The sequence below is a fragment of the Solanum dulcamara genome, chromosome 2, assembly GCF_947179165.1.
Source record: "Solanum dulcamara chromosome 2, daSolDulc1.2, whole genome shotgun sequence".
Lineage (NCBI taxonomy): Eukaryota > Viridiplantae > Streptophyta > Magnoliopsida > Solanales > Solanaceae > Solanum > Solanum dulcamara.
Window position 1 is genome coordinate 27081600 of NC_077238.1, and position 12109 is coordinate 27093708.

A 12109-nucleotide genomic window follows, 5' to 3' on the forward strand; every position below is an offset into this window, starting at 1 on the left:
TTTGGAGATGTATTTATTGATATGGTTTGGAGGTTAATGGCTAATAACTGGTACTCAGTTATTGTGAATGGAGGTAGGCATGGTTTCTTTCATTCTACAAGAGGCCTCAAACAGGGAGATCCTTTGTCTCCAGCCCTATTTATTTTAGGTGCTGAGGTGCTGTCAAGACTACTCAACAACCTTCATCAACACTATTTGTACACAGGCTTTCACATGGAGAAGAAGGGTCCTTCAATTAATCACCTAAGCTTTGCTGATGATGTAATTATTTTCACTTCAACCTCCAACTTTTCCCTCAAGCTGATCATGAAGACTATGCAGCTATATGAACACACATCAGGACAGCTTATTAACAAAGAAAAGAGTCAATGTATGATCCCTCTGAATACTGATCCAGCTATTATTGAAAGGGTAACTTCTATCACTGGTTTCAAATCAACTCATGGCCCTATTACCTATTTAGGATGTCCCTTATATATTGGAGGTCAAAGAATCATTTACTTTAATAATATGGTCTCCAAAGTGATCTCCAGGATTAGAGGATGGCAGACCAAAATATTGAGCTATGGGGGAAGAGCTACTCTTATTAAGTCAGTGTTGCAATCCCTTCCAATCCACCTTTTGTCAGCTCTCACCCCTACAGTCACTACCCTTAAACAAATTACAAGGCTTATGGCAGACTTTTTCTGGGGCTAGGACAAAGAAAAGAGAAAATACCATTGGGCATCCTGGAAGACACTCAGCTACCCTGTGGAGGAAGGGGGTATTGGTATGAAAAACATACAAGATGTGTGCTTGGCCTTGCAATACAAACAGTGGTGGACCTTCAGGTCCAAGAAAACACTATGGGGAGAATTCTTAAAGGCTAAGTACTGCCAAAGAGCACATCCAGTGATAAAAAAATGGAATACAGGTCAATCTCTTATGTGGAAGAATATGGTGGCAAATAAAATGAATATTGAGCCTCATATAAATTGGCACATCAATTCAGGTACATGCAGCTTTTGGTGGGATGATTGGATGGGTATAGGACCACTAGCTAATCACAATAGCTATCTACCAAGGCTCAATAATACTACAGTCTCTGAATATCTGGAGAATGGGGAATGGAATATGCAGAAAATCAGAAAAGATGCCCCTCCTCAGCTGGTGCAGCAGATACTTAGCACTGATATTATCTACAAACACAACATACCTGATCAAGCTTGCTGGAAACTGAATTCTCATGGTGGCTTCACATGCAAATCTGCTTGGGAACAAATCAGGAAGAAGAAAGCTAGGACCTTAACTGATGGCAGCACTTGGCACACCAACATTCCTTTCAAAGCTTCCTTTCTACTTTGGAGAGCTCTCAGATATAAGTTGCCCACCAATAATAAACTTGGCCAGTTTGGAGTAGCACCAGCAGCATGCTCTTGTTGCTACAAACCTGGATTGGATGATATAGAGCACATATTTGCTTCTGGAGATTTTGCCAAGCATATTTGGCAACAATTCTCCAATTCCTGGGGGATCCTGCATGACACCATGTCCCTGAGATGCATCTTGATGAAGTGGTGGACTTCCAATCCTAATAATGATGTCCATAAGCTCATGTTGCAGGCCACTCCTATCTTTGTTTGTTGGCATATATGGAAGAATAGATGTGCAAGCAAGTATGGAGGAAAGAAATCTAGTGTGACTAGAGTTAAATTCTCCATAGGTAAGGATATATACATGCTGATAAACAAGGCTTACCCATACATTAAGTGGCCAGAGAGCTGGAAGGAGCTAGTTACTATGGTAGAAAAATGCCAGCATGATATGAGAGTGATCAAAGTGGTGTGGATCAGGCCTCCACCTTCCATAGTGAAGTTGAATACTGATGGAAGTGCACTAGACAACCCTGGGAAAATTGGAGCAGGGGGAATATTAAGAGATCACAATGGGAACTTAATATATGCCTTTGCAACTCCATTGGGACAGGGTACTAACAACCAAGCAGAGGTGCAAGCAGCAACTATTGGCATCAAATGGTGCCTTCAACATGGCTATAATAGAGTGATATTGGAAGTTGATTCAGAATTATTGACCAAGTGGCTGAAAAAAGATATCAAACCACCTTGGAACATTTACAAATATGTTGCAAATTTGCAGTCTTTGGTCCAGCTATTGGAATTCTTTCAGTGCATACACATATTCAGAGAAACAAATCACCCTGCAGATACCTTATCTAAATGCAGCCACATGTTCAATTAGACACAACAATTCTACAACTTACAGCAGCTTCCAAAAGAAACAAAGGGTTACTTCAAGATGGACAAGCTAGGACTGGCAAGTTTCAGAAGGAAAAGCCTAAAAAGGATCAAACAACCTCCTTGATTAATATATCTTAAGTCAGATTGTGTAATAGTTTCCTATATGTATTTGCAATGTACTTTTTCTTAGTCAACATAGCTATGTCATATTGTAAAGGGAGAGTCTCCCTAGTTTATTACTTTCATAGAATAATCAACATACCACTAGAGGTAAAGAATAGAGTAGAGGTCTTCTCCTTTCTTCTCAGTCTTAGATGTGCAGGTAGGTGCAGACTTACAATAGACCATCCAGAAATTGGAGGCCCATTCATGGTTGCAACACACATGCAGCATCCCACAACAAGATCACCAACACCCTACAACACCTTGATGAATCACATAACACCAACAACAACCAACAGGAATCTGCAGAACAACATCAACCAATGGAGTGCAAGCCTACTGTTTATTTTATTGATTGGTTCTTGTTTGATTGTTTTTGTCCAGGTAGAAAAAATCCATCAACTTCCAACAGGAAGCACTCACTATGGCTGTTTCTCAACAATGAAACTACACCAGATGAGGAAACCAAACAACCACTGCTGGAGCAACTGTTGGAACCAACAAGAGCTCCACTACCTTTGTGTTTTCTTGTTTGTTTATGCAGGGTGCTGGAGCATCACTGCAAACTCTAACAAGATGCAGTTGCACAAGGCATGTACTATAACAGCAGCAGCTTACCTGAAAGATCTTCAACCATTTCCAGCACACAACAACAACCCTAAATCCCTTGCAGATACCAGAGCAACAATAATAGTACTTGTTTGTGGTCCAACTGATTCTGCAGGTCACACAGAAGCTCCATATGCATCAACCACTCAATAGCATCAGCAACAACACAAGCCAAAAGAGATAATTGGAGGCGTTAGGCGAACGACATTGAATTCAGCTGCCTTAAGCCTAAAGAGAGGGCCTTTAGTAATTTGGATCCTCCAACTTGGGAAACAAGCATTCAAACTTTGCATGGCTAAAGGAGAGGATATATATGCTAATTTCATAAAGGTTCAGCTCAAATGGACAAGTGGAGACGTTAGTCGAGCGACTTGGAAAATGATAACACTCTCCAAAGCTCTTACTGAGGTCCCTTCTTTAATGCTAGTCTGTGTACACTATGTTTTGTTTGGGATTGCTTGCTGTATTATTGCAGGTGTCTGGAGTGATATATCAGCATTCTTCAACAACAAATACATAGAGAAGAGCACAACTACAACTTCCACACACCCTACAACCTCTAATCAGCAGGGCAGCAGGTGCAGGGTGAGGAGTAACTTGTGGACCTGTCCAAAGGCCCCCAAACTTTGCAGGAATGCAGCATATATTATTTTGATAAGGCCCAAGAAATTTCAGCCCAAATGGATAATTGGAGACGTTAGGCGAGCGAGCTTGAAACAATCAGCTATCTTAAGCTTAAAAAGGAAGAATTTTGCTAACTGGAAGCTCCAACTTGGGAAACAAGCCTTCAAACCTTGCATGTCTAAAGGAAAGGATATATATGCAAACTCCAGAAAGTTTCAGCTCAAACGGATAAGTGGAGACGTTAGTCGAGCGACATGGAAAATGCTAACAGGCTCCAAAATTCTCTTTGAGATCCATTCTTTTCTATTAACCTGTACAGGTCTTTGCTTGTCCTTGGTTATTTGTTGTGTATTTGCAGGTTGTTGGAGATATACACTAACATGCTTTAACAACAAATACATAGAGGACAACACTGCTACAGGACTATCCATGACTGAAACAAAAGGATTGTGCAGAAATGGAGACCCCTCTTGTTTTTGGTGCTTGTTTGACTGTATGTATTCCTTTGATTGTTTTTGTTTAGGTGCAATAACTACTGGGGAGCCACACACAAGCAACCTGAACCAGATCACAAGAGAGGACTTTCTTTTCTGTGAAGCATGCTCCAACAAGTTCCTTAACCTCTCATACTATGAAAGAAACTTGGAGCTGCACACAAACCTACAGCAGCATCTCCATTCTCCCCATTTGGTTGTTTCTTTGATAATTCCTTATGCAGGTTCAAAGATTCCCAATAGAAGGGAGACAGCAGCTGGGCATAAATGGACCTCCTCTCCTAATCACTACTCCACCTATACCTTCTCCAATAGCTCAACAACTGCAGCAGCTCCCTGTGCAAAACTTTTATTAACTGCAATAGCTCAACAACTGCAGCAGCTCAACACCTGTTTGTTTGGTTGCTTGTCTTTGGTTGAATGTTTTTGTTTAGAACCTCTTTGGAACTGCTATGAGGGCTGCAATAACCTGGGGCTTCTATGGAGCAGTACACTCACATTGCCATCCATACTCTCTATTATCAACACACCACAGCAACAACTACACCAACCTGCAGCAAACAAGGAACAAATACAAGCTAGTTACAGCAGCATGCAGATCTCTTTGGTTGTGTGGTTTGTTGGTTTTGTTTGTCTGTGTAGGTACTCCAAGAAGCTGAACCTGATCACAACAATCTGCAGCAACCATATATTTGGACCCCCATGCAGGTGGTCGAATGCAGCAACACTTGTTCTGATATTCAGGCTCTCAATTTTCTCCACAACAACTCCAAGGCTGTTGGATACTATAGCTCCATATATTTCCTTTCCTTTCAGCCCCCATAGCTGATAATCATGATACTGATGCAATGGCATATTTCACCTGGATTTACTTGGTACGACAAGACTAAAAAGAGCAAAGATGAAAAGAATTTTCCCATCCCATGTGAGATAGAAGTTTCGTATACTTGTTCTTCTTCAATGTAGCTATGTCTGGTACATAGCATAGTTGGAATAGGACTAGTGTAGGTTACTTTCCTTTTTTCTCATGAAAGGGGAGAGTCTCCCTCATTTATGCTTTCATAGTTGAATTGTATCGGGAGGAGTCCTCTCACAGGTTTACTGCTTTCTAGTTATAGTTAGTCTCTTCTTTGTATCGGGGATGAGTTAGCCGACCTTAATAGGTTAGCCAACTTATGAACCACCATAGGATCGGAGGTAAGGTTTATGTCCCCCTCCTTGTATTTTTATTTTTGATTATTTATGTTAAGGCTTGGGGGTGTTGCTTAACCCCTGACTGTGCACGAGAGGTGGGAGCCTCGTGTAGGGTCTGTTCCCCAAAAAAAAAAAAAAAAACTAGTCATTTTGATATTAAAATTATCTTATTGTCATAAGTAATCTTGATACCATTATCAAGTATATTATATGGTTTTGCACTATCTAGGAAAGTGATTCCTAGCAGTATTTCTAACATATTATTATTTTCTTCTGGTTCAACCAATAGTCTTATAGGTATAGTGTTATCTTTGAATTTTAAAATGGTTTCTATTATGTTTGTTATTTCATGTCTTTTTTCATTAAAATCAGTATAAAGATAATTATCTTTTAGTTTATATTTTTGGAGATGGTTACATAGCCTAAGGCTAATGTAATTTTCACTAGCTCCTGTATCAAATAGGATGTTGATAGGAATAAATTATATACCATTAAAATATTTGCCTTCTATCTATAATTTTTTATTTCATCATTGTTTGCTTCTAAGATAGGTTGTCTAACTGTAACATCCCCTAAAAACGTTGTATACGATGTTTCAATTCTCGCCTAAATATGATACAACCTCTGTATTTTGGGCATAACTTTTCATAGGAATATCCAAATTGGGTGATTCAAATTTTGAGTAACCACAAGAGCATTACCTACAACTTTTTGGAGACCATATTTTAAGTTTCGGAGGTTAAGTAGGTCAAATAAATTAATTTTTGTAAGGTAGGATGCTGTGACGGAAAGGAGTGTTTATAGAATAAAACTCATATCTCACTGTAGGTTTATCCAAATTGGTTGATTCTTGAACGATATGAAACTAGACTTCCATATCTACAATTCTTATGAAGACACCAAATTCTAATAAGGAATTTATCTTCTTCAAACGCAGCTCCAAAAAAGAGTATTCTGTTAAAAAGAACTCATCTCACCTACCATGGAAAAATCTAGATACATTTGACATCACTCATGACATAAATTGTCCTACATTTAACATCATCCATGACATCAATATATTCCATTAAATTTTCAGATTTTTCTTTATAATTATTTTATTTATTGTTAGGTCCCTCTTTCCCACCTACAAATACCCACCTTATTTCCTCATTTTATTCATCAAGCTTTCTCAAGCAAGTCTTCTCTCTATACACTTCTTTACTCATTCTCAAATATAGTTTTAGCTCTTAGTAGTGAAGAAATACTATTTCGGTGATTCATATACTCCGGGTAGTACACAAAATGTTCCGGCAAGGAGAAAAGCTAGTACTCAAGAGTATTCATTAAGTCTTTCGGTACCGACTAAAGCTTCGAATTCCAGGTATGCAAGGCTTCAATGAGAGTATTTCTTCCACTCTCATGCCTAAATTATTTTTATTATATGATAAATTATATTTATTTTCTTTAAGCTCTACTCTAAGTTATGTGTGTATTTATCCATGGGTTCTTCCACCCATTTAGTCCAAAAACTCTTTTAATTAAATATTTTGATTTCAAGTAATATTTTCTTATGTTAATTCTTATTTTTACTTAATAGTATGAATCATGGTTAAACTAATGATTATTGCTCTATTTTGATGCAACATAATTTCATATGTATGAATTGATAATTTACAAGTAAATCCTCTAATTATCTATTTAAAGGTTCTTGAAATTTATGGTGGGTTGTTTAAAGCATAATTTTTAATTAATGGATTTCAAAGTATTTATGTATATTTATTTACATACATATTTGCAAGTTGAAGTGATTTGAACCCACCTAGTTTTACTATGTTTTTAATAAAGTTTGACTTGAAAGCTTTGACTCCAAATAAATGTTTATGAAAGCAATATCTATGATCAAAAAGGGAGTCTTATGAAATGAAAGAATGATGAAATGATATGAATGATGGATTCTTTATGCAATAAGGACAATTCTTGCATATTTGAATTATCAAATGTTTTAATGAGCTATTCTACCGAATATGATGTTTGAATTCTCAAGTTATATGCTATGAATATTTTGAAGTATTAAACTATTCTGTGGGATTGACTTAGCACCGAATGAGGCATTGAGGTGGGATTCGGTAAGGTAATCCTAGTGGCAACCCCTTGTCTCATTAACTATGTGCCAACATAGGAGCCCTTGTAGGCTTAGGCTAATGGATCCATGAAAGCCCTTAAAGTTAAAGTTAAAGAAATGAATGAAGTTGACGGAGTTCTACCCGGCAAGTAGTCTCCCCGGCTAATGTAGGGGGTTATGTTGGATTCCATGTAATAGATCGCATGGTCTTAAATGTCGGTTATGGTTAATTTCACACAAAATGAATGTTTTAAAGGATATATATGATTTATTATGCATACATTAAATTATGTTTCATATTACATAAATGTTTTAATGTTTCCTCAATGTTCATGCATCCTTACATACTTAGTACATTCAAAGTACTAACGCATACTCTTTTGCCTACATGATATCACCATGTAGGGATCAGTGCTCCTCCTCGTTCTCCTCCACGTGGCTAGTTGATATTTCATTGAAGACTACTTTTGGTGAGTTCCCATGTTCCGGGAACAATACTCCTTTATCTTTCTAGCTTATGATATGTTAAGATATTTTACTATGGTATTTCTTTTATCATGATTAAGGGTGAGCTAGGGACTTGTCTTAGCCCCGTTAAATCTAATAGTTAGAGGTATTGTTGGACATATGTAAGTTGAAGATTTATTATTATGATTTTTGCTTGTTTTATTTATCATCATTACCTATGAAAGGCTAAAAGAATGCTAAGAGGCTTGTTTGAGGTACTTTCGGATTCCTCATTCGCCATGTCACGTCTAGACCCTAGGCTTGGGTCGTGACAAACTTGGTATCAGAGCCCAAGGTTTTAAATGATCCTTAGAAGTCCAACATAGCGCGTCGAATAGGTTCTTGTTCATGGTTGTGAAGCGCGCCACAATTATGAATAAGAGACTATGAGGCATTTAGGAAAATTTTCACTTCTTTTAAATTCATGTCGTGCCTTAGAGTGTCCTAAGCTTTCCTTTAACTAGAACCCATATTGTGTTCTCTAGATAATGACTCGTGGAAGACTACCTCGAAAAGCAAGGGTTGACGATGAGGACCAAACTCCTCCGATTCCTAATGCCCAACATCATGAGGACGAGGTAACCAATGCCGAGTTTCGCAGTGTTATTACTTTGTTAGCTCAAGTCGTAGCTAACCAAGGGAATCTAGGTGTTCCTCCTCCCCAAATGCAAAATCCAGCCTCTAGGATTCGAGATTTCCAAAGGATGAATCCACTCGAGTTCGATGGTTCTAAACTAGATGAGGACCCTATGGAGTTCATTAATGAGGTATATCGGATTGTGGCTATCATGGGTGTGCCACCAAATAAGAAAGCCAAGCTAGTAGCCTATCAACTCAAAGGTGTGGCTCGAGTGTGGTATGAACAATGGGTTATTGAGAGGGATGAAAAAATAGGGTCGATAGGATGGGAAGAGTTCAAAGGTGCCTTCCTAGACCGCTTTTTCCCATTGGAGCTTAGGGAGGCCAAAATCCAAGAGTTCATTAACCTCCGTCAAGGGAGTATGAGCGTGAGGGAGTATGCTCTCAAATTCACTAAGTTGTCAAAGTATACTCCCTTCATGGTCTCCGACCCAAGAGCTAGGATGAGCAAGTTTATTTCTGATGTCTCAAGCTTGGTGTTCAAGGAGTGCAAAACGTCCATGTTGGTCAAGGAGATGGACATCTCTCGGTTAATGACTTACGTAGAACAAATTGAAGAAGAGAAGCTTAGAGAGAGATCAAGGGGGTTCAAAAAGTCTAGAGTGGATGGTGGAGGGTTTAACCCTCAAAGGTCCGATCATGGTAACAATGGCAAAGGCCAAGGTGGGCAACGATTTGTGGGACAAGGTTCCACCAATACTCCTCCTCCAAAGTTCAACAAGGACAAGAGTGGTAAACCAATGATTCCAAGAGAGAATGTTGCTACTCAAACTTTCCCTGCTTGCAAAAGTGTGGAAGGACTCACAAAGGGGAATGCTTAGCCGACTCCAATGCATGATTTAAGTGTGGCAAGCTGGTCCACCATGCTAAGGATTGTAGAGATGGTGGTGGTAGGACTCAAGGACAAATTGCTCATGGTCAAAAAATCCAAGTAGGTGTCCAACGCACCAACCGCTTTTACGCCTTACATGAGAGACAAGAGGTTGAGGATGCACCCAATGTCATTACCGGTATGTTAAAGGTCTTTTCTTTTGATGTGTATGCACTATTAGATCTGAGTGCAAATTTATCTTTTGTTACTCCATTCCTTGCTAATAGATTTAATGTTTTACCTGAAATGTTATTAGAGCCTTATTTGGTGTCTACCCCTGTTGGTGAGTCAGTTATTGCTAGAAAGGTCTATAGCAGTTGCCTTGTGTCTATCTTGTATAAAGTTATTCCTTATGATCATATTGAGATTGACATGATAGATTTTGATGTCATTCTTGGGATGGATTGGTTACATGCATCTTATGCTTCCATAGATTCTAGAAATCATCGAGTCAAGTTCTAATTTCCAAATAAGCCTATTATTGAATGGCAGGGTCGTGATTCGGTGGTGAAGGGTCAGTTTATTTCTTATCTTAAGGCCCACAAAATGATTTCTAAGGGATGTATTTACCATATTGTGAGGGTTAGGGATGTCAACTCCAAAAGTCCTTCTCTTGAGTCAGTTCCTATAGTCAATGAATTCCCTGATGTCTTTCCCAATGACCTTCCTGGTGTCCCTCCTAAAATGGAAGTTGATTTTGGTATCGATCTCCTCCCCAATACCCAACCTATCTCTATTCCTCCTTACCATATGGCCCCGGCAGAATTGAAAAAGTTGAAGAAACAGTTAAAGGACTTGTTAGAGAAGGGGTTCATAAGACCAAGTATTTCTCCATGGGGCGCACCTGTGTTATTTGTGAGAAAGAAGGATGGATCGCTTTGAATGTGCATAGACTACCATCAATTAAATAAGATGACCATTAAGAACAAGTACCCACTCCCTAGAATAGATGACTTGTTTGATCAATTGCAAGGGACAAGTCACTTCTCCAAGATCGAACTTCGGTCTGGCTATCATCAACTACAGGTGAGAGAGTGTGACATTCCCAAAAAGGCTGTCCGAACAAGGTATGGTCACTATGAGTTTGTGGCGATGAGTTTTGGGTTAACGAATGCACCGGTGGTGTTTATGGACTTGATGAATAGGGTGTTCAAACCTTACCTTGATACCTTTATGGTGGTCTTCATTGATGATATTTTAATTTACTCTCAGGGTGAGGAAGAACATAAAAATCACTTGAGAGTTGTGCTTCAAACATTGAGCGATAGGCAATTATTTGCAAAATTTAGTAAGTGTGAATTTTGGTTAAAGGAGGTAGCATTTCTTGGTCACATAGTGTCCGGTGATGGGATCAAGGTTGATCCTAAGAAAATAGAGGCAGTCAAAAATTGGCCTAGACCATTATCTCCTTCAGACATTAGGAGCTTCTTAGGTCTAGCCGGGTACTATAGAAGGTTCATCAAAGGCTTTTCTTCCATCTCATCTCCTATGACAAAATTGACCCAAAAGAAATCAAAATTCATATGGACAGATGAGTGTGAGAAGAGTTTCCAGACCTTAAAAGATCAACTTATCTCTGCTCCTATTTTGACTCTCCCAGAAGGATTAGAGGGGTTTGAAGTTTATTGTGATGATTCAAAGATTGGTTTAGGTTGTGTCTTAATGCAAAACGGCAAGGTCATAGCCTATGCTTCTAGGCAATTAAAGGTGCATGAGCGTAACTACCCTACCCATGACCTTGAATTGGCGGCCGTTGTTTTTGCTCTGAAGATTTGGAGGCATTACCTCTATGGGGTGCATGTGGATGTGTATACTGATCATAATAGTCTTCAATATGTGTTCACCTAAAAAGACCTTAATCTAAGGCAAAGGAGGTGGCTAGAACTCCTTAAGGACTATGAAATGAGTGTGCACTATCATCCGGGTAAAGCTAATGTGGTTGCTGATGCACTTAGTAGAGTGTCTATGGGGAGTGTGGCCCATGTGGATGAAAGAAAGAGGGAGTTGGTGAAAGATATTCACCGATTGACTAGATTAGGGGTGAAGTTGTGTGGTACTAATGATGGGGGTATGGTTGTTCAAAATAGGTCTGAATCCTCTTTGGTAGGGGATGTTAAATCCAAGCAAGATCTTGACCCAAAGTTTATCGAGTTAAAGAAGTTGGTAAAGGAAAAGAAGATAGAGGTCTTTTCCCAAGGGGGAGATGGGGTACTATACTATCAAGGTCAGATATGTGTTCCAAATGTTGATGGCCTAAGGAGTTTGATCATGGTGGAGGCTCATAATTCTACATACTCTATTCATCCCGGTTCAACGAAAATGTACTGAGACTTAAAGGAGTTGTATTGGTGGGTGGCATGAAGAAGGACATAGCAAGGTTTGTGTCCGAATGTACGAATTGCCAACAAGTGAAGGCCGAACATCAAAGGCTGGGTGGCCTAGCCCAAGACATTGAAATCCCAACTTGGAAGTGGGAAGATGGGAATATGGATTTTGTAGTGGGTTTGCCTCATACCCGAAAGCGTCATGATTCGATTTGGGTAATTGTTGATAGAATGACTAAGTCAGCTCACTTCCTACCGATTAAAACTTCCTATAGTGCCGAAAACTATGCCAAGTTGTATATTCAGGAGTTGGTGAGATTGCATGGTGTGCCGTTATCTATTAT